Raw genomic sequence first — 27,120 nt, 5'->3', positions numbered from 1 at the left:
CACTAACTGACAGATATAAATTCGTCATAATAAATTTTCCATCTGTTTCTCGATTACATGCGTGTGCAGGTCAATTGTTTAATGTCTCTTTGTTCAGTTTATATCGTTACGTGCGTATTTTCAACGCCTTTTGTCTCTAGGTATGGCGCGCAGTTTGCGAGCGAATTTGCACGCGGTCTTTGACCTCGTTCACGCCCAATAATGTGCATTTTAGGTAGTTCGATATCAACTGAATTAATCAGATATGTCAAATCGTACTTGTGTTACTGGCTTCAGCTGTTGCCCAATGCTACTAGACATGAAATTATTCCCTCGTGCTACTGCCTGGCAAGGATGCGTTGCACTAGTTAAGCCTTTACTTTGGCAATTTAGCAATGCCCCCTTGAACGCACTATTGTTCTTGATAAAATGCCATAAAATCTTTGGATTGCGCGTCCGCTTTCCTGAACTTGAGATGTTCACTCCAAGACACAATTAAAGCTTGTGGTGGTAGCGGTCTCCCCTCGTAAACCAGTTGCCAAGTGACAAGGGGGTGGCCGCTTGGTGCCGAGCTTTCGCCGGTCGCAAGCCAAGAAATTGGTCGCAGCCAAAGATTCGCAGAAAAAACAAACTTCATAGCGCAAGATGATAGAAGGGACTTTCTTTTCAGTTCTACGAAAAAATATAAAGTGATTAGCGATGCAATGCAATACATGCAAAGTAACAAGTGAGGGAGACTACAATGCACGCGAGAGATAAACAAACTAAACAGAATTTGTGCACTGGGCTCTGTTAAAGTACGACGACCGGAGGATCACTACGAAGGCGTCCCGAACACTGGCGCACACTGCCTCGCTGTTCCATGGCTGCGCGAGTGGTGGCGACCCGCGAGTCGCACTGGGAGCGCTTTTTAGAAGCTTAAACGGACGCACGGGCTGGCTGGCAGCGTTGTTGTTGCGACTAAAGGATGCGTAAGAGGGAAAGTGCACGGGCCTGGCCACACTGGCAGGAGCTTAGCCACAATCGCTGCCACGCGGATGGAGAAGGGAGAGTTGAAAGATTACAGAGTAAATAATGAGAGGACAGGAGTGCGTCATAACAACCGCGTCCGTCGAAGCCACGACGCTAGTTGTAACATACACCCCAGTGGCCCCTCCAATCCCCCTCCCGACTGGCGGCGTTTAGCGCCTTTTATGTAATTTATATACAGGCGCGCGCCGCGTGAAAATGAAAATTGGTTTTGGGGAAAGGAAATCGCGCAGTATCTGTCTCAGATCTCGGCGGACACTTAAACCGCGCCGCAACACAAGAGATAATGGAGAGAGTGAAAAAAGGAAGAAAGAGGTGCCATATTGGAGGGCTCCGGAAAAATTTCGACCACCTGGAGGGAGGAGGATGAGAAAAAAGATTTATTAACAGCATAAATACTGGGTGGGTTCAGTAGGAGAACCCATTGGTCACCATCTTAATCCGGAACCTCTCAACCAGCGATGTCTGCTGGTCGAGGGGACTGCGGCGATGAAGGGTTGGCTCCCAGCGCTCATATATCGGTTCGGGATTGCTGTCCCAAGTCACGATTCTCTCGAGATTCTCAAACTATGTGAAAGAATGTGCCAACTGCTCCACAGAAGGGGCAGGACGAATCGTCTGCGCCTTAGTACCTTTCACTCATCAAGTAGGGATTAGGCAGAGTATTAGTTTGTAGTCATCTGAATATGTGCTGTTCAAATTTGCTAAGTTCTGTTCGATCCGCATTGCTGCCAGGTACCCACCGGTGATACGATGGGTACAAGCTTTCCCCTGGTGTGGTGCTCCGCTTATTTAGGGTGATTAGGGTGAAATGCTTAGAAAATGGGTCTGTGACTGCACCTTGAGATGTCAAAAATACTTTGTGTCATGGCGCTGTTTGGCCATAGATGCCCTTGCGCCATAAAAATTTATCATCATCATCAACATCAAATTTGCTTAGTGTTTGTTGAGAAAGAGGTTATTTCCTTCTTGTTATCCTATAGTACTCCGGTAATTATACTTAGCTTAGTAAGGGTGAGGGGTTGTCAACTGTGTCAGAGAGGCTGTGTGCCAGATGCTCGGAGGACGAGAGCTCGAGCAGTTGTGTTGGCCGCCTCATTGCCCGTCGTTTAGGGGTGCCCTGGCGTCGGGAAGATCTGGAGGTTGGAAGGGTGAAACATTTCCAAAATTTCCCAACACGGAGCGCCAACGACACCTCTGAGTTAATTCCGTACCGCTGCTTGTGAGTCTGACAAATCTGTTGCCTCGCTGTTCTTTGATATCGCTAGTGCGATACCTGCTTCTTCAGCCGTTGTGGTATCTACCGCTTGGAAAAGGCTGCTTGCAATTATATCCCTCCGGGGTTAAACTGATGCAATTGCCGCAACGCCGTTAACGGGTCCAGCCATATCGACATAGATCGTGTCCGTGGTTACATCCCAGCACTTAGAGAAGAGGAGCAGAACTTTATTGAAACATGTGAGGCCCTCACAGAGCGCTTAGGAAGGTGTCTAGCTCTGGCTAGTCAGTGTCCTCTGTTGTATTCCTCATCCATGCGCTTTGAAACAGGGCGATTTGTGACGTGTGATCTCATCTTCATGGGCATGTCGATCTTGTCGCCGACTTCCCGGGGTGGATGGATTCTCAGCTTCTGTAATATTTTCCTGCCAGGCTTAGATGTTGAGAGCCTGACAATTTGACTTACACTGCGGGCCTCTATTAGTTTGTCGATGGTGTTATGGATCCCCAGCTGTAGTAAGAGCTCAGCGTATGAGCATAAAAGGACTCCCAGCGCCGTCTTAACTGCCTTTCAAATAATGCGATCCAGTTGGTCTTTCTCGTTTTTGCTAAGCAGTAAGTACGGGGTGGTGTATGATATCTCAGAATGAAATCCTGAACTAATCTTAGGGCCTGCTTCTCTCTTAGCCCATTTCTTTCCTTGATTACTCGGCGTAGCATTATAGAGTCTTGCTGCGAATAGGCTAGGAGCTGTCTGATTGTAATGGTGTTGTGGTAGGAAATCCACATTTATTTGACGTCCCGGTAGCCGCGGCGGCTGAGACGGTGGAGCGGGCCGTTGACGTTGCTGACTAGGCCAGTTGCCAAAATCATTCTCTGTTGCACGAGCGAGAACTTCTCGTTTTGCGCGAGGCAGGTCGCGCCAACTTCATCTTCATCAGCGCCACAGGCGATGCCAGCGCTGCTACAGATGCTTTCCCCTAGCGCGATGCGCGATAAACGAAAAAAAAACAGGATGTACAAGTTTGCACGGATGAATGAAGTCCAGGACACGGTTAGGTTCGTGAAGGCCGCCGGGTGGGAGAAACAAACTCAGGTGGTCGAGCTTGGCTGCTCCGCAAAGGGCGATGAGAGCCAAAGGATGAGGATGATGATGTAAGGAATAGGTGGGAGAAGTCTAGGAAAAGGAGGCGAGCTAGGCATGCTGCAGTCGGAGGTATACTGGTGGGGCCGCCAGTTCGGTTGAAGCAGGCCGGAATGTCATTGCAGAAAATGCACCCGTGGCGGGAGTTACGGGCGAGATGGGCTTTGCGCCGGCCCAGCGGGTGCAGGCGAAGGGATGGCGGCGGAAACCGCAGCCGTAGAAGAGGAGGGGATGCCTCATTCGCTGGCCACGGTGAAACGACGGCATACAATACTGGGCTGGAGGTCTGCTGCGTGGGACTGGGGCTGCCGTGTAGGGAAGTGGTCGAAGTGGTCGACGGGGCGGAGCGGCTTATGCAAACACGAGCTCATTGTGGCAGTGGGACGGGTGGCTGGGAGCACAAGAAGCAAGTCCGGGGCGTATTTGCCGGAATGGGAAGAATACGGTAGGGCTGTCTCGTCTGTCGCGGACGCACAGGCACTGGCGAAAACGCCAAGTGGGTAGGGATGTGTGGCAGGCGTTGCGTGTGGCGCGTGAGGTGCGACAAGGCCCTCGGATGGCGTGCATGCGAGCCTCGCGACAGAATTCACAGTTGTGCTCATTGTGGTTGGGCTTGAGGAAGCAGGCGATAGTGGGACTAGAAGAGAGTCCGTGCCCGGGTCGAGATAGGGTGCTGCTGGTGATAGCCAAAGGGTAGGCACCACAGCTGGGAAGCAGGGCTGGGCAGGAGGCGCCGTGTGACGGGAGATCAGAGGTGGATGGCCGTCCATAGGGGCCGGTGAAGCAAACTTGAGAGAGATCAGGGTGTAGCTTGAGGCTGCTGGTTGAGAAGGTTGGCAAGAGACTGGCGCGTCCTCGCGCGGCACTTGCCGAACCGTGAATGGGGGCTCATTCGGTGGCGGCAATTGTGGACACACCGGTGTGGGGAGCGGCTCCGGTGCATAAGCTGGCAGAGTGGAAACCGAAGCAGCTCGGGTAGAGAATGCGGCTAGGGGTGGTAAGTCAAGTGACGCCGCTGCTTCCGAGTCCGGAACAGGAGCGCAGTCGGTGAGAGCTCCAAGCCAAAAGCCAAAATATGCCGTCAAGCCCTTCGTGAAATCGGCGTATATGTCGGGACCGGGAGGCGGCAACCTCAGCTGTGCCAGGAGACCGGGTGGTAGTTCGTGGCTAGCGTGCTGATAGCGCAGCAGCTGGCAGGACTCGTTGTGGACATGAAAGTGCGAGTCCAGCAGCGCCAGCCACAAAACGGGGCCCCTAGCATAAAACGCGGGCAGGCCAGGCAGCCGAGGAAGGAAGCGGTGGTGATACGGCTGAAGGAGCTCACCGGATGTGATGGAGGTGCGTACACTGCGATGAAAAGCTGCCGAAAGTCGGGTGCGAACAGTGGGCGTGCAGAGGCAAGGCCAAGTGGAGGGACAGGACAGGCAGGAGCGCAGAGCCGGTAGGAGCGGCGTTTCGTGCGTCGGGGCTGTCGTCCGGTGTCACCAGATGTGGCAGGAAGCCCACATTTATTTGAAGTACCGGTAGCCGTGGCGGCTGAGACGGTGGAGCGAGCCGTTGACGTTGCTGACTAGGCCACTTGCCGAAATCATTCTCTGTTGCACAAGCGAGAGCTTCTGGTTTCGCGCGAGGCAGGTCGCGCCAACTTCATCTTCATCAGCGCCGCTGGCGATGCTAGCGCCGCTACAGTGTTAGTGTTGCCGATGGGTATGATGGCTCCCAGGATCTTGATCTCTTTCTTTGTCGGAATGCTCGTAGCCTGGACCGTAATAGCGACAGAGGGAGTGGATGGCAAAAGTGTGTTATTCTGTTTCTTGCCGCGGGCAATCAGGAGTAACTCAAATTTCTCGAAAGAGAGCGTAAAACCATGCCTCGCCGCATGCTGGCACACGACATTCGCTGCTTCCTTAAGCTGGTCTTGAATTTTCTCTTCTTCACCGCTGCAACACCAGTTCGTAATGTCGTCGGCGCATATAGCATGCTCAATGCCTTGGGATTGGTCTAGCTTCTCTGGTAGCCCACGCATGGCAAGGTTGAAGAGAAGCGGAGACAAGCCTTTTCTCTGCGGAGTGCCCTTGGAACATAGATTGAACGCGGATGAGGTCTGATGACTAAGACTTAATGACGCTTTCCTATTGGAGAGAAAGTACCTCACGTAATTATCTGTGCGGTTGCCAAAGTTGATGCTGTTAAGCTCCTCCAGTATTTCCTGGTGACTGACATTGTGAAATGTCCCTTTATATCGAGCGCAAGGATTGCCTTGACCCTGGGAATTAGAGAGGAGCGGACGCTGAGCGGACGTGTTCCGCATGAGCTCCCGCCTTGAGACCGTTTTTGGGTGGAACGCGCTGTGCCTTGGTCTTGCTTTTTGTGGAATCGTCTGCAGGAAGTTGCCCTGTACCTGTGGACACCATATTTTGGCAAGTGTTCCCCCTTTTAGGGGTTTTCTTCACGATTTGTACTCGACCACGGTGCGGCAAAATTAGGCCTACTCTGTAGGCCGAACCGACGCCTACGGCGCCGGGCTCCAGGGCCGTGCCTTGTGGCAGTGGGCCTTTGCGAGGCTAAAGATGATGGAGTACTCCGTTGAGGGAGAATCTAACGCCCGAAGAATTCGAGGCGGGAGAATGGGCCTGGGTTTTGAAGGCGCAAGATCGCTTCAAGAATACTGTGTACGGGGACCACACCGAGAGTAGGCCTACCGAGAAACAGGCGGGCAGCGACGGGCGCCAGACGCACGGAGCAGCCCAAGTCAAGCGGGGGAAAGCGCCGGTGTGGAAGAAACGGGGACCATTTCTTCAGATGCCAGCCAAGGATTTCAAGGTTGTGTGCCGGCCCAAGAATTAGGACTTGAGCATAGTGACGCCGAGGGAGCTCGGATGTGCCCTGAGAGCGGCAGCGAAGCTGACGAACGCGACTGCGGTGGAAGAAGACCTGGTGCGGGTCAATGAGAGAAACAACACGATGACGGTGAGCACGCCGTGTATGAATTGTAGTGGGGCATATGCGAATGTCAAGACGCTCCAGCTGGGCGGTCGTGACCTTGCGGATTCGGCGTACGTGGCGGCGCCGGAGAATTCTGTGCGTGGAGTAATTTACAATGCGTACAACGGATGCCCACTGGCAGAAATTCGCGCAGGATTCTTGAAGAGTAATGAAGATATGGAAATTTTGGATGCCAGGCCTTTGGGCAAGTCAAAGGCGATTCAGATCACGTTCGGGGGGAAGCGCGTTCCCCGGCAAGTCATCTATTGGCACTGTCTGTACGCTGTGATCCCATATAGAGAGTTAGTCGAGACCTGCTATAACTGCAGACGAGTGGGACATCGGGCGGACGTTTGCTATCGTCCGAAGACAAATTTGTGTCGCCGGTGCGGGAAAGAACATCCTGCACCACCGGAGGGACAGTCGCTGACCTGCACGCCGGACTGCATCGTGTGTCATGGGGCGCACAGCACGGGAAGTCGGAACTGCAAGTTTCGCCTAGCCCGTCAGCAGCCGACGGGTCTGCAGCAGAGCAACGAGGACAAGAGCCAAACGGGCAAGGAGGAGCGGCGTTCGAGGCCCAGGAAGCGGTCATCTAGCGGTGCGAGAGGCGATAGCAAGAGCAGGGACCGGTCGGCTTCCTTCCCGCCACTGCCCGGACCCGAGCCTGGCAAAGGAGGAGGGCAAGGTTCCGGTCATGGAAGAAGCCCAAGTGCCACGAGGAAAAAGGTGAGCTGGCCTAACGCGGGCTCCCAAAATGAGACTGCTCGAGAGAAGGAGCTACAAAGGCAGGTGCTGCAGCAAGCCGAAACTATCAAAAAGATGGAAGCTAGGATAGCAGAGATGGAACGCGCGCTTAAAACCGGCAGAGTAGACAGGGTACAGACGCCGTTGGCCCAAGCACCACAGCAAGCGGCGCAGGCGAACGCTTCTCGCGTGGACGATAACACAGCTATGGAAGTGGAGAAAGTGGAGAATCGGGGGACGGTCAAAAGGCCACCTCCGGCAGATGAGGGAGCTCGTGCAAAGAGAGTAGCAGAAACTTCGGCGGCGGACACGCCGCAGCCAGTATTTACAGTCACTTGTCTTAAGAGAGACATGCTTACCCTTGCGGAGAGAGTAGGAAAGCTGGAAGAAAGACAGGATAGGCTGGGTCGCCGGGTCGACAGGATAGAAGCTAGACTAGGCAACATTGAGGAGCGTCTTGACGCCTTCACCAATGACATGCGGGGTTTCCAGACCCAGGTAATGGACATGTTTAAACAGCTAAATGCTATGCTAGAGGTTAGATTGCCTCCCGTAGTCGGCCAAGAGCCGATGTTAGTGAACCTAGGGCTTCACCATGGCCCCTCGCCAGCAAATTGAGGTTTGGCAGTGGAACTGCAGGGGCTTCCGTCGCTAGCGGGGGAACCTGCAGTTGCACATACAAAATCTGGATACTAAGCCGGACATTATAGCTTTGCAGGAGGCTAGCGGCTCGGTGAAATTACCGGGATTTAAGACATTAGCACCACCAGATTGATCGAGGGGGCGTATTGAGCGTCTTCGCGGCCGTGTTAGTCCATCGCAACACCACAGTGATTCAGCATACCATAGATAGCAGCAGGGAGGACTACGTCCTGCTGGAGATTTTGCCCAAAAGAAAGGACGATAAGAGTCTATTTGTTCTTAATGTATACTCTTCTCCAAAAGATAAGGGGGTGGGCCTGCCAGACCTTCTGATAAAGACGCAACGGCTAGCGGCTAGGTCTCAACTCATCGTGGTGGGAGATTTTGAATGCGCCTCATCCGGAGTGGGGCTACATCCGAGCCAGCCCGAAGGGAAATAAGCTTTGGCAGGTTGCCCAGGACCTGCGATGGACGATCTTAAACAACCAGCTAGATCATACCAGGATAGGCAACAGCGTAAGCATATACACCTCTCCAGACCTCACATTTGTGAATGGTATGAGGGATGCACAGTGGGTAAACACGGGACAGCCACTGGGAAGTGATCACTATATCCTTTCCACGATATTTAGTGCTGCTAAGCACAAAGACACGGTGAAAGGAACTCGAGTGACGGACTGGGACCGATTTCGGCAATACAGGAGTGACATAGTGAACGCGGAAATCGAGGACTTAGGAGCCTGGATTGACACGCTCAAGCAGGCCGTGAAGAGTACCACAGAAGAGATTCCGACGGAGGAGGAGGGCTTTACGGCTGACTCTAGATTGTTACACATGTGGGAAGCACATGCGAGTCTCCTTCGGAGGTGGAGGAAACAAAGGCATAATGGTGTCCTCCGTAGGAAGATGGCCAAGCTAGAAAGAGAAATCGAAGCCTACACATTGGAGTTGCAGTGTCAACAGTGGGGGCAGATTTGTGACCGGTTGAATGGGCAATTCGGATGCAAAAAATCATGGCAGTTGTTGAGGCACCTTTTAGACCCGGCCGCAACCAAATCTGCCAAAAAGGGGCAAATGGCTAGGTTAGTGCATCGGTATCAAGGCACGATTGGGGAATTTATACACGAACTCCGAAGTCGTTACATAAACAAAGAGGCGGGCGGATGCTTGCCGGATTACTCGGGAGAGGAAAACCTTGAATTGGATGCAGACTTTATGGTGGCGGAAGTGGAGTTTGCAATGGGCCAGCTTCGTACCACGTCAGCAGCGGGTCCGGACGGGGTTACTAATAAAATGCTGAGGAACCTGGATTTCAAGTCAGTGGGGGCACTCACGAATTTGATGAATAAATATTGGGCGGCCGGGGAGATTCCGCCAGAGTGGAAACATGCTAGAATTACATTTATTCCTAAATCAGGGAAGAAGCTCTGCATTGAGAATCTGCGTCCCATCTCGCTAACGTCGTGCTTGGCCAAATTGATGGAGCATGTGGTCTTGAACAGGCTTCAGGGTTATGTAGAGGACAATGAGTTGATACCTGAAACAATGATTGGCTTCAGGGCTAATTTATCGACGCAGGACGTCATGTTACAGCTCAAAAAAGACGTGGTTGATCCTGGGTACGGCACGGGCACCAAGGCTATCTTGGGGCTCGACCTCACTAAGGCCTTTGACAATGTTACCCATGAGGCAATATTGAGGAACCTATCAGACATAGGACCGGGGGGTAGAACCTTCCGGTACATCAGATCGTTTCTGGAGGGTAGGACTACGGAGATTGTAGTCGGAGAAATGAAATCGGATCCCTTCCCATTGGGGGGCAGGGGGACACCGCAAGGGTCGGTATTATCGCCCTTCCTATTTAATCTCGCCTTGATCAAGATACCACCCAGGCTGCAAGGGATATCGGGACTTAAACATACATTTTATGCGGATGACATTACTCTATGGGTAACAAGAGGCAGTGACGCACAGTTGGAAGAAACTCTACAACAGGCGGTGGATATTGTGGAGGAGCTAGCAGGGGAAGCAGGACTCTCGTGCTCTCAGCCCAAGTCCGAGCTTTTTGTTCTGAGGGATAAACCAAGAGGGATACATGCGAGGCACTATACGCCGCCACCACCTTTAGAGGTGAAAGTGGGGGGAGTACCGGTCGCTGAGGTCCAAACGATCAGGATCCTGGGTATGTATCTGCAGACTAACAGGAAGAATAGCGAGTCCTTGCAAAGGCTTAAAAATACGGTCAATGCTACCGTGCGGCTAATCAGGAGAATCGCCAATCGTAAGAGAGGTGTTAAGGAAAAAGACTTGTGTAAGCTAGTGCAGGCATTTGTGCTCAGTAGAATAGTGTATGCGACGCCTTATTTGAAGTTGGACGCGGCGGAAAAAGGAAAGGTGGAGGCTATGATTAGGCAGGCGTATAAAGCGGCTCTTGGGTTGCCTCAAAATGCGTCTACCGAAAGGCTGCTGGGATTAGGGGTGCACAACACCCTAGAAGAACTACGGGAGGCGCACTTGGTGATGCAGCTCGGTAGGCTTTCAAAAACAAAAGCAGGAAGGGACATATTGGAAAGGATCGGCATTGGAGTTGACGTTCCAGCCGGTGACACGAAAATTCAGATGAGGCGGGAAATGCACAAGGGCTTGTACATAAAACCTTTGCCCAAGAACATGCATCCAATACATCATGAGGACCGCAGGAAGGCAAGAGCCAAGGCTTTACATGCTAAGTACGGGAAGTACAACGGGGCAGTCTATGTAGATGTCGCCGAGTATAAGGACAAGGATGCATTTGCAATTGCGGTGGTGGACGGGCGAGGACGCTTGATCGCCTCTGGATCAGTCAAAACCCGCTCCCCAGAAACTGCAGAGGAAGCGGCGATAGCACTAGCTATGACTAGTAGTAATGCTGACCTGATCTTCAGCGATTCAAAAACAGCCATCCGAAATTTGGCGAGGGGCAGAATATCTGTCACAGCGGCGCGGTTGCTGAATCGGGTCACGGAGCGAGGGATTACGGAGACGGAAATTGTCTGGGTACCTGCACACTCTGGGAACCCTGGAAACGAGACGGCTCACATGAATGCTCGAGGTTTCGTCAGCCGAGTAGGTGAGCTGGACGTCCCGGGAAGGTCCACGAGAGATGGGCTGGTATCCTTTCATGACATTACTAATCATTTAAGACTTGAGCGGAGGATTTACCCACCCCCGGACAAGCAATTGGTGAAGGCGCAGGAATGCGTCTGGCGACGATTGCAGACTAGATGTTTCTTCAACCCATACGTATTGAGCAAAATCTACCCGGACATTCCGCCGGAGTGCAAATGGTGTCACGAATTGGCAAGCTATGACCACATATTATGGAGCTGTAGCATAGCACCGCCACCGGCGGACATTATGCGTGATCCTTCCCTCGAGCAGTGGGAGGCCGTGTTGGCCAGCTCAGACCCGGTCGTCCAGACCAGGGCCGTGGAGTGGGCCACCCAGGTCGCCGTCAGCCATGGGTTGATGGCCATCTGACACGGAATCGTCCACACATGCTCTCTGACGAAAATAAAGTTTTTCCATCCATCGATGCCTTGACCCTACATCTGCCGGGGTTGTCCAGAATATCTTCTCTGATACGAAGGAGATAATTCCGTGTAGATTCCTTTTCTCAAAAAAAAAAACCGTACAGCGTGTCCAGGAGAATATCATTATTTTTCAGGAGTCTCTTCGGTCGGCCATTCACGACACTCTCGAGCAGTTTACCCTGACACAACGTCAGGGAGAGCGGTCGTAATTGATAAATATCGGAAGGCTTTTTGGGCTTGAGAATAAACCATACTAAATCCAGTTTCCAGGAGTTGGGGATCTAGCCCTTGTTCCAGCATTGCGTGCTGAAGTGTTTCACTAATTTTCTAAAGGAGGTTTTGTGCATGTTACTGAGCATCTTGGTGTTTATCTGGTCCGGTCGAGGAGCGGTGTTCTTATGCATGACTTCTAGCTCCGCCCTCAGTTCCTCAACCGTTACGTCTCGGTGAATCCCTTCATTGGGTGCCCCGGTGTACGCAGATAGAGGGCACGAGGATCCCAGATCGAGGAATTTTTATGCAAGTTCTGCAATGAGGGCTTCATTGTCCCCTTCATAGCTGTGCAAGGCCTTAGAGAGCATGTCTGTTTGTTCTTTCTTGTTTGTGTTCGGCTCGAAAAGAAATCTGAGGAGTCCCCACGCTTTAGCTGTTGCCATTCTACTGTTCGGCTCATCACACAGCTTGAGCCTGTTTTGTTTAGCGAGGTTATGTGCGTAGTCAACCGCTTCTTTGGTGAGTTCTGCAATCTTGGTCTTCAGCTTGCGAATTAACTTTTACCTTTTCCCCCTCCTCGTCAGATCACCTGGCTTCCCACGGATGTTATAGGCGCAGGTCGACCGCCGGAGATTCCTACGTGGTGTTCACTGTCGCAGAGTGCCTGGCGATAGTTTTCTTCTGTAGCACTGTTCATGGAACAATATGTGCGATATCTTCGTCCGGGAGACATGCGATTTCCTCTCTCCACTTCTCCCATGTCACAATCTTAGCCTTGCTAAATGGTTTTCGACATTTATCTCCCTGAACAGTGCAAGAGACGATGAAGTGATCGCTGCCCAGGGACACGTCAGTGTTAGACCAGGTTGCGTACAGGCAGTTTTTCACAACCGTGAGATCTCGACAGGTGTCTCTGCTGACGCTATTGCCCGCTGTAGGGGATTACAGGGGATTCATTGATTGTCAGCCCTTCCTTGTTTATCGATCTCAAGGATCCTCCTACATTTCAGGGTGCTAAAGTGTTATCCCCATGCTTGATGAGGCGCATTGAAATCACCGGCTATGACGAGGGAGTCCTTACCTGCCTGTTGATAAAATTCTTTAACAGCATGGCTATCTAGCGAAATGAGCTCTGAGGCGACTGTACACGTTTAGTATGTGCAAACTGCATTTTCCTTTGTGTTTGGGAATAGTTTCAATGTAAGCATGTTCGATATTTTCGGCTGGCGGTTCTTGCAGCGTCGCGGTAAACTATTTGTGAAGAAGGAACCCTAGGCTATGCTGCTCTTGGAAAGATTTGTACCCCTTCATGGTGATTACCGTATTTGCTTCTATTACAGCAGGTGTTGTCTCCGACGTGTCGATAAAAATCTAAACCTTACTTTTTATATTTGAATGCCCGACAATTTCATTACCAAAATTATTGTTGCCTGTCCTCTATGTGACATGGTCTTTATTATTCACCCTCTTCTTGAAGGGGATGCCTGTCGGCATACTTGGATTTCCTATTTTGAAAGTTGCAGTCGTTGAGTTTAGATTTGAATTCTTCTCGGACTGCGGCAATGACGAAGTTGTATTTCATTCTGTTTGCTGACCCGTTTGCGAGCTCTTTCTTAACCATCTGGATGACTTGTAAGAACTTTTTACCCTGCTCCTCTCTGTTAGCCTCAGCTCTGCAATGACGTGCTCTTAAACTGACTGTGAGTTTGGCGGCGTTTCGGGTGTTTACTCGGGAGTTGTTTTTGACAGCAGCCTGACCAATTTAAGTTCAGCTCCCAACGCTTCGTTCTGTTTCTTTAGCTGAATAATTTCTGATCTGAGGTCGTTAAATTCTTTAGATATTGTGTTTCCGGGGAAGGATGGAGGCAACCCAGCATAGCCCACCGCTAAGATGTTTCTTGAATCTTCTTGGTTCTCAGAAGAAGGTCCGCATTCCCGAGTGCGTGACTCCTTTGCAGGTGGATTCCCCTGAGGTGCAAAGGAAACCGACCTGGTGGTCCCCTGCTCTTTAGGATGCCTTGACTCTTCCGTTCCAGATCGGCCTGACAAGTTGCGAGGCTGTCTAGACTTCGATCTTGACCTGGTCCTGTACGTAGAATTGGAGGCTGTTGTTCTGGATTCCTTCTTCTGAAACTGCTCTTTTCGGCTGGTGCATAAAGCAGCCGCATAGCTCTTGCTGGCGCCAATGGTTTTCGCTTCCTCTTCCTGATCACCGAAATGTTGATGCTTCTTATGCTTATTGATCGGATCCAGCAATTTCGCTTTGCATTCCCTAGAGCAGGTGTGGTGATTCCCCTGGCATGCCGCACAAGAAGGCGTACAATCGTGAGCTTCCCCGGGATTCAGCTTGCCACACGAGTCACATTTCGATTCAGCTGGGCTAGGGCAGACGTCCGATCTATGTCCTTCCCTGCCCCACTGTGCGCAAATCGGTCTAGTTTTCCTATAAAGAAAACATTTACGTTCGATCCACCCGAGGTAACAAAGAAACTTTGTATCCACTGAAGACTATCACTGACGAGTTGAATCTGCCGAGCCTTCGGATGCCTAGTGTTTCGTGGGTTTCTGAGGAACCGTCTTTCTCTAGGTCTCTATCCTTTTCATTGCGTTCAATCCCGTGCACCACCTTTTTGCGTTAGTCCTGCTTTGTTCTCACGTAGGCACTGAGGTTGTACTTTTTTCCTTCTAGCTTGATAGCTTGATGTGATCGATCTTCACAAGTACCGAGGCGTCCGCGACATAGGAAGTTGTTGCGATACTGATTTTTTGCTCTTTGATAACTCTAATGTAAGATTTGGCGCGTAGCGTCTTGCCACGTTACGCGTTTTCGAACGTGTTGTTAACTGGGTGTACACCTCCGCCCTGTATTTTAGGTTCAAATGATCTCTGGGCATGATAACAACTTTATATTGATTCCTGTCGAAGTCAGGCAGTCTCGGGGACCTATTGCGGCCCTTGGGATCCGCTGCTGGTGACTTCTGGACATCTTTGGACGCCTCGAGAGCCGAGTGCCCTTGTGCACGCTGTCCTGCACTGAGGTATATCGTCTTCCATCCAGGTTCTGGAATTGAATTAACAAAGTTCGTCTTGCCTTATTTGCTGCTGCTCGGAACAGTGCCGAGTCCTGCAGATTCGGGGTCGTGGCCGTAGGTGTGGCCCACATCCATGGTCGATGCCGTAAAAGTAGCTGCTCGCCGGTCAGGCTGAACGCGGCAACGGACGCCGAGCCCGGTGTCGAAGTGCTTGCGAGGCTTAGCGATCCCACCTTTTGGCTTGGGCTTGAAAGTCCTGCATAATATCAGCGAAGTCACTCCCTAAGATAAAAACGTATCCTTGAGTAGCTCTTGACGTGATAAGTTTGATCAGAACAAAAATGTGGATGTTTGAATGGATATTGAATGCACAAGAAGAGAATGCCACGGAGCGCAGACAAGCTGCGTCCGCTCAAAACAAGATTGCTCTCGACCACCTGGCGATCTTTTGCGTGCACTGACATCGCACAGCACATGGGCGCCTTGGCGTTTGCCTCCAGCCAATCTCTGCCGGCGCCTGTTCGAGCTTCGCGCCATGGCAGGCATGCACAAACTCAAAGTATTAACCATACATTTGGACTCTCATCCTCGCGCCAGTGGTGATGATGAAAATCGTTTATTGAAGTGAAATACTAATAAAAATTAACGCAGCAGCATTGCGGGGGCATTCAGGCTGCCGGTTGGGGCGCCCAGGCGGTGCCTAGTCGCGACATCCTCTGCTGAGGTCACCAGCTGAAGTTGGATATCCGGCTCGGTGCTGGACAAAGCAGCCTTCCACTGCTGCGTACTGGTTAGGTGCCAAGAGGCAGGGGCAAGTGTGCGGGGTAGGGGAATAAGGTATGAGTCGGCTCTTGGGCTGTCACATAAACGATAAACCGGTGAGTTAACGTTCCGGGATGGCGGAGGCCAAGATGAGCGGAAGTAAGAAAGGTGCGGGCCTGAAGGTGGCGCCACAGGTGTTGGTGGCGTCGGGAAAGAGATTTCTGCAGAGGGGGAAAGTGAGCCGAGAGAGGCGGTAGTGCACTGTACCATCATGGTATTTGAGAAGCGCGTCGCGCGTATCTATTCCCGGCAGGGGCGGGCTTGCTCGGTCAGTCGATTCGCGAGCGATGGAATTAGCCGCGTCGTTGCCAAGATGGGCCGTGTAAGCAGGCACCCAGATGATTTTGATGGGGCGAGAGGCGACGGCGCCAGTACGTAAGACAAGACGCCGATGGCCGTGGGTGCCACGCGCCCACGAAATTACACGAAAGCACAAAGCACAAAGATATGAAAGCACGAAAGCATGATGAAACGAGCTCGAGGCCCCGTATGGCGAACAAATAACAACAGACTTCTTAGATGGGTCTGCCACCCCGACAGCACTCACGTTGTGTGAGGAAGGTCAATTCTGTTTTGTTTAGGCAGATTGGTGCCGTGCAAACGCAGGTCTTTTCTGCTCGTGCTATTTCTTGCGCTTGCACAATCTCGCGGGTAAGCTTATATTTGTGCCTATAAATAAGGAAGGATTTCTTCAGTAGCCATAAGTTGCCAAATGACGTAATTTCCTGCGATGTTCTTTCATATCACTCATTGCTACTCCTTTCTGTCTCGCCTGTGTAGCTGGCCCTGCATGTTAGAGGTTATAAACGACGCCTTCTGAACAGGCTATGAATTTGTTCTAAGGGTTAATCGTGCAATTCGGCTTTGCTTTCTTTACAGGATTTCTTGCAAAGTGCAGAAAGTTTGACAGGAGCGGAACATTCTACACTAACCCTCTGACCTGCTCCGATCTTTCTGAGGTCGTGTGAAACAGCATGAAAGTATGCAATCACAGCAACATCGCTTTTCTTGAGCTCCTCATCTTTCTGGGCCTTCAGTCGATGCTTTTCTTTATCCCTCAGACGGACCTCTAGTTTTTGTTTCTTGAGCAGGAATACGGCAACTGATGCCGACAGAGGACCCAGATAGCCTGCTCTCTTTAGACGCGTGACCTGCATATTGAAGCTTCTGTTTATTGAATGATGACATGACCTCCTGACAGCATCGGTAAAATAGTGTTGCACAGTGTTGCTGTGGGTTGAAAACACTAACAGATATGGTTATCCACAAAAGTCTGACGGAGGTCCGAAACCCTTATACAACCTTCAGCAGGAAGTTCATTTGTCAGAAGCAGGGGTTCTAAGCTAGTCGTGAAATTGGTCAGTGCGTTATCAATTACAGCCTTATTTTGCGCTTCCAGTACCACTAAGATATCATCTGCCTAACAAAACACTTTCGTCACGCCAGAGCCAAGTTGGTTTACAAGAGCCGAGCCCTGGTGGGCCAAAATCAGGTCATTAAGATCCTGGGCGATACACAAGCCAATGCAGATGCCTTGCTTTTGCAGGTACTTCGACTTGGCGTGACAGAAGAAAGTAGAGATGTGATATAATTGCAGGAGTTCTAAAAAGACAGACCGGTTCACGCGAGCCCAATTTTGAACTCTCACCATGCCGTGGCGGTGTCATGCACTCTTCTACGCACGAAGGAATTTCATGATTCGTTAAAGAATAATATAAATCTTTAACGCTAACCAAAAAGCCCACAGCTTTCTGAAACCCTGCTTTCGCAAAAAACCAGTCACTGACAAGGAGTCTCCATCGAGGAAGGGGTCTTCAATCGCTAATATTCCCAGGTTGTTTTTTAAGTGCAGCGCATTACACGTCTGCCTTGTTCCCACCTCTGAAACAATCACACGTAAAGGGTAATCATCCTTATGTGTTTTCTCAGAGAAAAACATTTCCAAAATATCTGTGTTGCTTTTCCCAATACTCTTCACCAAATGACCAAGCTGCAGGCGCTTGGATAGTTTTTCTGCTTATTTCGTCTCTACGTGAAGTGGCCAACGCGTATATGCGCGACTGCACAGTAGCAGAGGCCAAGGAAGTAGCCGTTGCTCTAGCGGTGGCCGAGGCCTATTCAACTGGGTGGTCGCTAACAATACTCACGGACCCTCAAACAGCCTGTCGAAATTCTATGAATGGCAGCATAGGCCTTCACGCGCTCCATACACTCCGCGCAGCGAGCGACAGAGTTAAGAACCATGAAGAAGACAACGAAAACACCACTCACAAAACTGTATGGGTACCGGGGCACACAGGAGTGGCAGGTAACAAAGAACACGGCAGGACAGCTATAGGATGTGCTACTCTCTGCGTATCCGACGAGAACACGGAACTCGTGCCAGCACCCAAGGAATACTCGCCCATACTACAAAACTATAGAGGCAGAAGAATCCGATATCCCGGCCACACAAATCTCTCAACAAAGAGAAAGCTGTCACTTGGAGACAATTACCCGTACCGTAACAATTACCCGTAACAATTACAGGTACCCAAACCTACACGTACTAACGAAAATGTACTCTACGATATACGCGGGCAAATGTCCCGGGTGCGACGAAAAACCCACACTATATCGCATCCCATAGACGTGGTCTCCAAAATATAAAACCTGAGTGCGGAGCAGTCGGAGCCTTTGCTGTCCAGTGACCGCTGTGAAACACGAGGTCTGGTAGAGCGAGCCAAACAGGCGGCAGTGGCCAGCGCAGCCCTGGACTGAGGGCAACCGACCATTGAATAATAGTGATTGCGATCGACAGTGAAGACTCTTGGGCAAACAACGAAGGCAAGAGCATCTCTTAAGATGTCCCCAAAACTGCAGAGTAAAGTTTTTTCCTCCTCCTCCTTGCTTTAGTATTCGATTTGGAAAGTGGCACATTGGAACAACATTTGAAGACTGAGCCCAACGCACGAGAGGCTTTTTGTCTGAAAACATGTGAAGGACACAACGAACCCACATTCTTTTCTGCTGGGAAAAGACAAACACCCTTTTGCTTCAGATTTGAGGAAATCCGAGACAAATGAACACGATCTCGTGGTCGGTGACAGCGTACTAACGCGTCTACACTCTGTGAAATGCACCCATGACCGCCACTGTCCAACGCCCATTTGGACACTTGTCTTACACCAGCCACCAGCTCCGGAGCACTCTTTCTCTGTTCCACGGCTGACTTGTGGCCAACGCACAGCATTTGTGTCAGCTCGTCAAGAAGACAGACGTCGCCAAGAACATGCAGCTGGTTAGAGCTGCTTGGTAGGAACCGTATTCCTGTTAGCTTTGTAGTCCTGTTTTGTGTGGCCTGTTATACAGTGATTTTTTAGGTCTGTTTAACCGTATTTTGTTGAGGTTTTAGGCTTGATTCTCATATTTCTATCACGTTTAGTTCTTCGTCGTTCTCCCGTTTTCTGTGACGTGTCCATCATGTTTTTTTTGAGTATATGATCGTGATTCGCTTGAGTTTTAGCTTGTTTTCTTCCCGTTTTTCACCTCATGTTTTGCCTAGTTAGTCATCTTGGATAGGAATGTTCCACGCTTCGCTTTTCAGCTTAGCGCAGTGGCCATGTTGTTTGCCACGTGCGTTATCATGAATTGTCGCTTGCACGTGTGTCACTGCTTTGGTTTTTTTACGTTGTGGGGCGTGTTGCTTTGTACAAATTTGGCGTTGTGGCAGCCAAACAAAAAAGTTTTGAGTTGGCGCTTGTGCGTGTGGGCACTCTCCTGCGGTACTCTTTATTTGATGTGGCGCCATTCTTCCTTTTTGCAGTGCAGTCAGTATTGCCCCTGTAGCACGGAGGCTGAGCATACACTCTAGCTTCAGGCTAGCTCTGAAGCAAGTCGTCCACTAACCACACAAGGCACTGCGGTATATATAGATACTTATTTTTTATAAGTACAGTGTAACTCCCTCTGTCCCACAACATTGAAAGTGCTGTTCCTCCTACCTTCCCTTTCTGCAGAGGCATCCTGTTCATTGCGGCTTCGGGGCGCGCATTCAATACGGCTTTGACGACTGGAACTTTCTTGTGGTTCTTCAGTTCCACAAAGTCGTTTTCATTTTTACTTCTCCAGGTGGTCACCTGAAGATACCCCTATGCTCAATACCTGGAGAAGGACTTGTGTGGGTCCGGACCAGCAGCGGCTTTGTGCCCCTTCTGTCCACATTTAAAACGCTCTGTTTGGCTATTGTTAATCTCGGTATTGCGGCAATTAGACGCATAGTGGACTGCCTTATTACAAAGGTTGCAATTCGGAGGAAGCGTTGCGCTGTGTCAGGTGTCGTGGCCGCCGAATTTTCTAGTGCTCATTACATTTGTATTATTAATTTTGCATAGATTTGCTGCTCTCTGAGCTTGAAGAAAATGGCTTGCAAGCTTAAGCATATTGAAAACACTCGTCTTTTTTCTCTTTCAGGTACAGATACAAGCTCGGGTGACAGCTACTCAGAAATTGGTCCTTGATGAGCAGATCACGAAGTGCTGTAAACTCCTTTGAAATTTCATAAAGCTCTAGGTTGCAGTTTAGCTGTTTGCGGGCTTCCTGTGCTTAATTTTTCTCGTAATCCCTCGCTGGTGAGTCGGATTCGTTTAATCAAAGCGGGTTTTACCTTGCTGCAGATTGCTGCATCTTTCACAGAAAGTCGCGAGAACACGCTTAAAGATTCACCACTAAGACATGTGCTAACAATTGTTGGGCATTAACCATCCGACCAATGCTCGCTTCCCGTGATCCCTTCGAGTTGCCTGACGCAATCGTCAAGATCGCCCCTTTTTCCTCAAATCTGGAAAGCAACCTTCTAGCATCTATCCACAAGCTGCTGCCGCAAGCCGTTAGAGATCAGTTTTCTTCGTAAGAAGTTGTTTTCGCGTTCCCATTCTCTTTGTCTTTCTTTTTCGGCTTCTTTTCGACCCTATATCTTTTTTCGACTTCTTGAGCCGTCTGTCTCTTCTTTTCAGCTTCTTCTAGAGCCCTCTGTGTCTCTTTTTTGGCCCCTTCTCTAGCCTCTCCAACCTTTTCACGATCCTCTTTTTCTCTCTCTATTTCACATCTTTCCGCACATCAGCTCCCGACATCCCCATCTCGATGCCAACCTCAATTAGTCCCTTCAAGTTCATTTTAAAAGACCGAAGCCTATCTCAAGGCCAAAAAATACCTGCTTTCAGGAAACCTGACTAGGCGCTTTAGCGCGGCGCCTCATATTATCGTTCTGCTCATAAATACTCGTTTACGACCACATCGTACACTCTTTCTGACTCTTTCTCTCTTCTCGGCGCTTCAAAGTCCCAAATGTCCTATCGCGGATGCCAGAATATGTCACCTTTGGGCACCTGTGGTGTGCACACCCAGACACCCTTGGAGCGTTTGTGAGAAGCGGCCTCAGTATCAACAGAAATGCCCTCGCATCAGCGTGGCAAGGTAGCCCAGAAACAGAATATCATGTGATAAGGGAGTGATAGCCTGGTTCCCAGCTTTCGCCGGTCGCATGCCAGAGAATGAGTTGGAACCAAAGGTTCAAAAACAAAATAAACTTTATGCACCAAATCGACCATACAGCTGATTTTCTCGTCACTCGTAAGAACACATGCAATGCGATCCACAATTCCGTACGTACTGCAAGTACAAAGTTCTTATATACAGGGCCCGATTTAGCGTTCGTTTTACAGTTGACACCAAGTACTTCAAGCATTCGAAATAAAAACTCAGGATGATGCTAGTCTCGACATCTTTCAGCAGTATGTTCATTGCCTTCGCTGGCCCGTCACATAAGGCAATTAGCTGTGGTCCTTTACTTCCGCCTATTTCTACTATAGAAAAGATGCTTCATAATCAGAGTCTATATTTTTTTCTTGCGCAATGAACTTTTTGGTGCCAGAACTTGGTGTCATTCATTGGACGCCACCGGCAGGGACGTTATTACTGGACGACCAACCGCTATCCGAAAAACGAATTCTAAAACATCGAAAGGACCTACCATCGCAGAAGAAGGCCGTGCAAGCGCTTTTGCGCTTCTTACAATCTACCGGCCTGTGTGAAAGACTTTCACTAGAACGCCTTGTGTGTGTGTGTCTCCATATGTGCACGTTCCTTTTTTTGCGTTTTCCTCTCTGTCATCTTTCTAACCCCTATCCCCCATCCCCAGTGTAGGGTAGCAAACCGGAGACTCACATCTGGTTAACCTCCCTGCGTTTCCTTCATTCTCTCTCTCTCTCTTAGTATCAGTTAAAAACACTACATACTGTAAGAAGAAACGTCTTCCAAAGCAGAGAGTCGCGAACAACCAGCGGTACAGTCCAGGCACAGACCAGAGGCAGCGTTCAGTCCAGAGCTCGCACGAGGTACCGAGCGTTCGGCGCTCGAACTTAGGAGTGCTCGGTGCTTCTCGTCGTCTTCTTCGTTAAGCGCCAGCCTCTGAAGATTCCAAAGCCGAAGGCCAGTCTTACAATTCCCCTCGGGCGAAGGGCGCCAACCTGGCGGTCTGGGGCGATGTGACGACGGCGGGGTCGTAGTATGGTTTGAGGCAGGTCGTGTGGACAATGGCGCGGCCTCGACGACGATGATGAGGGGATGGCGTAAGGAGATAGATGAGGTAATTGACGGGGGATGTCTGCTGAACAATACGGTAGGGTCTCTGATACTTGCTAACAAGTTTGGAGGAAAGGCCGGGACCTGAGGAGGGTATTCAGAGCCAGACCAAAGAGTCAGGAAGGTAAGCGGGAGGTAGTACAGGGGATCAACGGTGCTTTTCTGCTCCTGCTGGGCATGAGAAGTGAAGGACCGGGCAAGTTGTCGGCATTCTTCGGCATAATTTGCAACTTGAGAAAGAGTTGTAAATTCGGAAGCATCAGGGCGGTAAGGTATAATGGTGTCCATTGTGCAAGAAGGCTCACGGCCGTACAGGAGAAAATACGGAGAAAATCCGGTGGTGGTTTGAGCAGCGGAGTTATAAGCGTATGTGACAAAAGGAACAACGCGGGCCGGAATGGTCGGAAACAACATACATGGCCAGCATGTGGCCGATGGTGTGGTTAAAACGCTCAACCATGCCATTTGTCTGGGGATGGTAGGCGGAGCTGGTGCGGTGAACGACGTTGCATTCCTGAAGAAGAGCTTCTACAACTTCAGAGAGGAAGGCCGGACCTCTATCACTCAGCAACTCTTTTTGGAGTGTCATGGCGAAGAATGATGCAATGTAGGATGAAGGGTGTAATGTCGTGCGCTGTAGCAGATGGTAGAGTAGCGTGTGAGGTGATCGATGGCGATAATGTTCCAGCGGTTGCCGGTTGATGTGCTGGGAAGAGGGCCGTAGAGGTCGATGCCAACACTCTCGAAGGGCTGTACTGGGCAAGGCAGCGGCTGCGTAGGAGCGGCTGGTCGACGAGGTAGATGTTTGCGTCGCTGGCATGGGGTGCAGGACTGAACGAACTGGCGGACATAACGGGCCATCCCTCGCCAGTAGTACCACTGTCGTATACGGGTGAATGTCTTCAAGAATACGGCATGGGCACACTGGAGATCATCGTGGCAGGAAGGCCAAATGGAGGACCGCAGATGTGTCGGAATGACGAGAAGCCTCTTGCCACCATCTGAGAGATAGTTGCGGTGGTAACGGAGCTCGTCTCGGATGGCGAAATAGTAGGACTGACGGAGAGCACGGGAAGGACGCCGAGACGATTGAAAAGATAAGATATCTAAGAGGCAAGCGATCCACGGGTCTTTGCTTTGCTCGGAAGACATATCAGCGGACTCAAGCGTCTAAGGCAGGGTGGATATACAAGGCACAGTCTCAGATGGTACAGGGGAACGTGAGAGGGCATCAGCATCGGCATGTTTGCGGCCGGAACGATAGATAACGCGAATGTCGTACTCTTGAAGTCGCAGCGCCCGGCTCGCCAGTCGACCATAGGGATCTTTCAAAGAGGACAACCAGCATATGGCGTGATGATCGGTGACAATGTCAAAAGGGCGCCCGTACAGGTAGGGGCGAAATTTTACGATCGCCCAAAGGATGGCTAAACACTCCTTCTCGTTGACAAAATAGTTGGCTTCAGCTTTTTGTGAGTGTCCGGCTAGCGTAAGCGACAATGTATTTTTCAAAGCCTTGCTTGCGCTGAGCGAGTACTGCACCGAGGCCGACGCCGCTGGCAACGGTGTGGAGTTCCGTCGGAGAATGAGGGTCGAAGTGACGCAGAATTGGTGGAGTGGTCAGGAGGCGACAGAGTGTCGTAAACGCTTCATCAAAGGCTGGCGACCAGGCCGAAAGGTCGTGGGTGGAAACGAGCTTGGTCATGGGGTTGATGATAATGGCGAAATTGCGGACAAAGCGGCGGAAGTAGGAGCACAGGCCGATGAAGCTGCGGAGGTCTTTTACAGAAGTGTGCTTCGAAAATTCAGCCACAGCTCGCAATTTGGCCGGGTCCAGGAGAACGCCATCCCTCGACACATGTCCGAGAATAGTGAGCTGCCGAGCTCAGAAGCGGCACTCTTTAAAATTGAGTTGGAGGCCAGCGTCGGCCAGGCAGCGAAGAACAGTCTCAAGGCGCTGCAGGTGAGACGAAAAGTCCGGGGAAAAGATTACAACGTCGTCTCGATAACAAAGGCATGTGTGCCAATTGAGCCCTCGGAGTATGTTGTCCATCATGCGCTCGAATGTGGCGGGTGCATTGCAGAGACCGAAGGTCATGGCATTAAATTCATAGAGACCGTCGGGTGTGACGAATGCAGTTTTTGGGCTTTCGGCCTCCGCCATCGGCACCTGCCAGTAACCGGAACGCAAGTCCAATGAAGAAAAGAACTCAGAGTCCTGCAGGCAGCCGAGGGCATAGTCGATACAGGGGAGATGGTAAACGTCCTTGCGTTTAATCTTGTTCAGACGAAGGTAGTCCACGCAGAACCGGATGGAACCGTCTTTTTTCTTGACCAGGACCACTGGCGATGCCCACGGGCTGTGCAGCGGCTGTATCACGTGACGCATGAGCATGTCGGCCACCTGCTCGTCAATAATGCGGCGATCAGCGGCTGACACGCGGTATGGACGTTGGCGCAAAGTGGCATGGGTCCAGTGTCAATACTATAGATAACGGTGGCGGTGCGGCCCAAGGAAGGTTGCTGGTAGTCAAACGAAGCATGAAAACGCTGCAGAACGGCGACAAGCTGGTCTCGTTCGGTAGACGTCAGGGCGGCGTCGACGGAACTGTGAGAAATATCGACAGACGACTGATTCGCGATGGAAACAGGCGCAATGACGCTGACGTGAAGGTCGGCCGTGCTATCGACGAGGGTGTATGCTGAGGGGAGAACGAGAAAGGCAACACTATCAAGCGATTGGCCACGAAATAAAGTGGCAGGGCAAGATAACGGGTTGGCCACATAAATAGCGCTGGAGCCACGAGCAATTGTCAGCACGGCATGAGGAAGCAAAACAGACTTCTGGTCAGCGCATCGTAAAAAGGGGGTATAAGTGACAGTGTCATCTGAGAGAGCAGCACAAGAAAAAGGCACCAGCACTGAAGAGAAACTCGCAACGTCTGTGTCCTCTGAGACGACCACAGTCGCGGCAGTAGCCCCGGTTAAGTCAAAGGGAGCGTCACTGTAGGGCAACAAGTGAAGCTGAGCACGGGCGCAGTCAATAACGGCGTGATGTGAGGAGAGGAAGCCCCAACCAAGGTTAACGTCGTGAGAGGAGCGGACGAGGACGATGAACTCGATTGTGTAGGGAACGTCCCCGATGAGTACGCGGGCGGTGCAGGCGACTAACGGTCGAATGTCCTGAGCGCTGGCCGTGCGGAGAGACACGGGAGGAAGAGACGTCGACACTTTTTTGAGTCTGCGACGTACGGTGTGACTGAGAACGGAAACGGCAGCACCAGTGTCAACAGGTGCTTCAACGGCGACTCCCTCAACGAACACGGTAATAATATTGGCAGGCACAGAAACAGGTCTTGAGTGAGTCGCTTGCGACGCAGTTCTTGCCTCCGGAACTGCGGCAGTTAGTTTTCCGCGTGGACGGCGGGTTGGCGGCGGAGCATCGAAAAACGGGAACGGCGGGCAGGAGACAGCGAGCGGTGGGAGCGGGGATGGTACCTGGGAGAAGAATCCGGAGGCGGCTCGTGTGACGCAGGCGAGGGCGACGGCAGAAGGTCGTACGTCGGCTCATGCCTATAATCGTAGTGATGGTGGTCACGACTGCGACACAAACGAGCCACGTGGCCAGCGATGCCAAAGGCGTAGCAAATAGGGCGGTTGTCTTGTGTGCGCCAGGGGTTGAGTGGCTGCGGCTGTGATCGTGAACGAGCAACCGGTCGGTAAGGTGGGGTAGCAGGTCGCTGGGGTTGTAACTGCCGGGTAGGTGGCCTGTAGACAGGGGCAGCAGGTGAGGGCCGCGACCGCACCACGGCATCGGCGTACGTAAGAGGGGCGGCGATCAGGGGTGGCAGAGGAGGAGGTGGCAGGACTTCAGCGACCTGCTCCTCACGCTGTAGGCTAGGAGTGAGCGACGGCGCAGGCGTAGGCGGGCAGGTAGACAAAGATAGCTGGCGTGCGGCTTCCTCACGTACAAACTTCTGGAGGCGCTAGAGGAAAGTTGGAAAGTGTGGCCTCCTGAAAGCCTGCACGCCGGATAGAAAGGCGCTGTTTGCGCAGCCCATCGAAGCTTTGGCAGTAGCCGATGACACCGGAAACAGTCTGGAGATCTTTGGCGACGAGCATCTGGAAGGCATCATCCTCAATGCCTTTCATAATATGTCTGATCTTGTCGGCCTCGCTCATAGCAGGGTTGACACGTTTGCAGAGGTCGACGACATCTTCTATATAACTGGTGTTTTCACCGGTTTGCTGGGCCCGACTTCGCAAGCGTTTCTCGGCTTGAAGCTTACACACTGCGGGACGGCCAGACTTCTGTCAGGCTGGTTTTTAGAGCTGCGCAGCTTGAGATTTCAGCCTCGTGTTTTCGAAATCAGAGATTGGCTACATCGGTCAAATAAAAGATAACGTGGTGAGCTTGACAGTATCGTTCCACTTATTGTATGCGATTACGCGTTCATAGGAGGCCAACCAATCCTCCACATCCGTGTCATCTGGTCATCTGTGCCGGTGAAGACGGCCGGGTCACGCTGGCGCGCGGCACCGGAACAGAAGACAGCCGACGGAAGCGGTGAAGCGGTTTGGGTGACGGTCTCAGGCATTGCAGAGGCGGTAGGCAATGCGCGGGTGCGTAGCTCCAGGGCGAGGGGATCGTTGGCACCTCCACCACTTGTAATAAGAAACGTCTTGCAAAGCACAGCGTCGCGAACAACCAGAGGTACAGTCCAGGCCCAGACCAGGGGCAGCGTTCAGTACACAGTACGCACTAGGGACCGAGAGTTTGGCGCTCGAGCATAGGAGCGTTCGGCGCTTCTCGTCGTCTTCTTCGTTAAGCGCCAGCCTCTGAAGATTCCAAAGCCGAATTCCAGTTTTTCAATACTAAATGTTTATAGGCCGTATTAAAACCAATTGAGAGTGTTTTTATGTCCTTTTAGACCTTCAACTGCAAAGCTGATGGACTTCCAGAAACCAACTTCGAAGTAAACTGAAAAAAGCGAAACAGGAATACTAAAAACATGTGTTTTCCAGTGTATGCAATGAGCCAAAACAGATATGGGATGCTGCGATTAAAATACGTCGAAATGTGGTTAAAATGTCAGGCACTCCATATCTAAAGAAA

This window comes from Amblyomma americanum, chromosome 8, assembly GCF_052857255.1.
Source record: "Amblyomma americanum isolate KBUSLIRL-KWMA chromosome 8, ASM5285725v1, whole genome shotgun sequence".
NCBI classification, from domain to species: Eukaryota; Metazoa; Arthropoda; class Arachnida; order Ixodida; family Ixodidae; genus Amblyomma; species Amblyomma americanum.
This window is presented reverse-complemented; position numbering follows the sequence as displayed.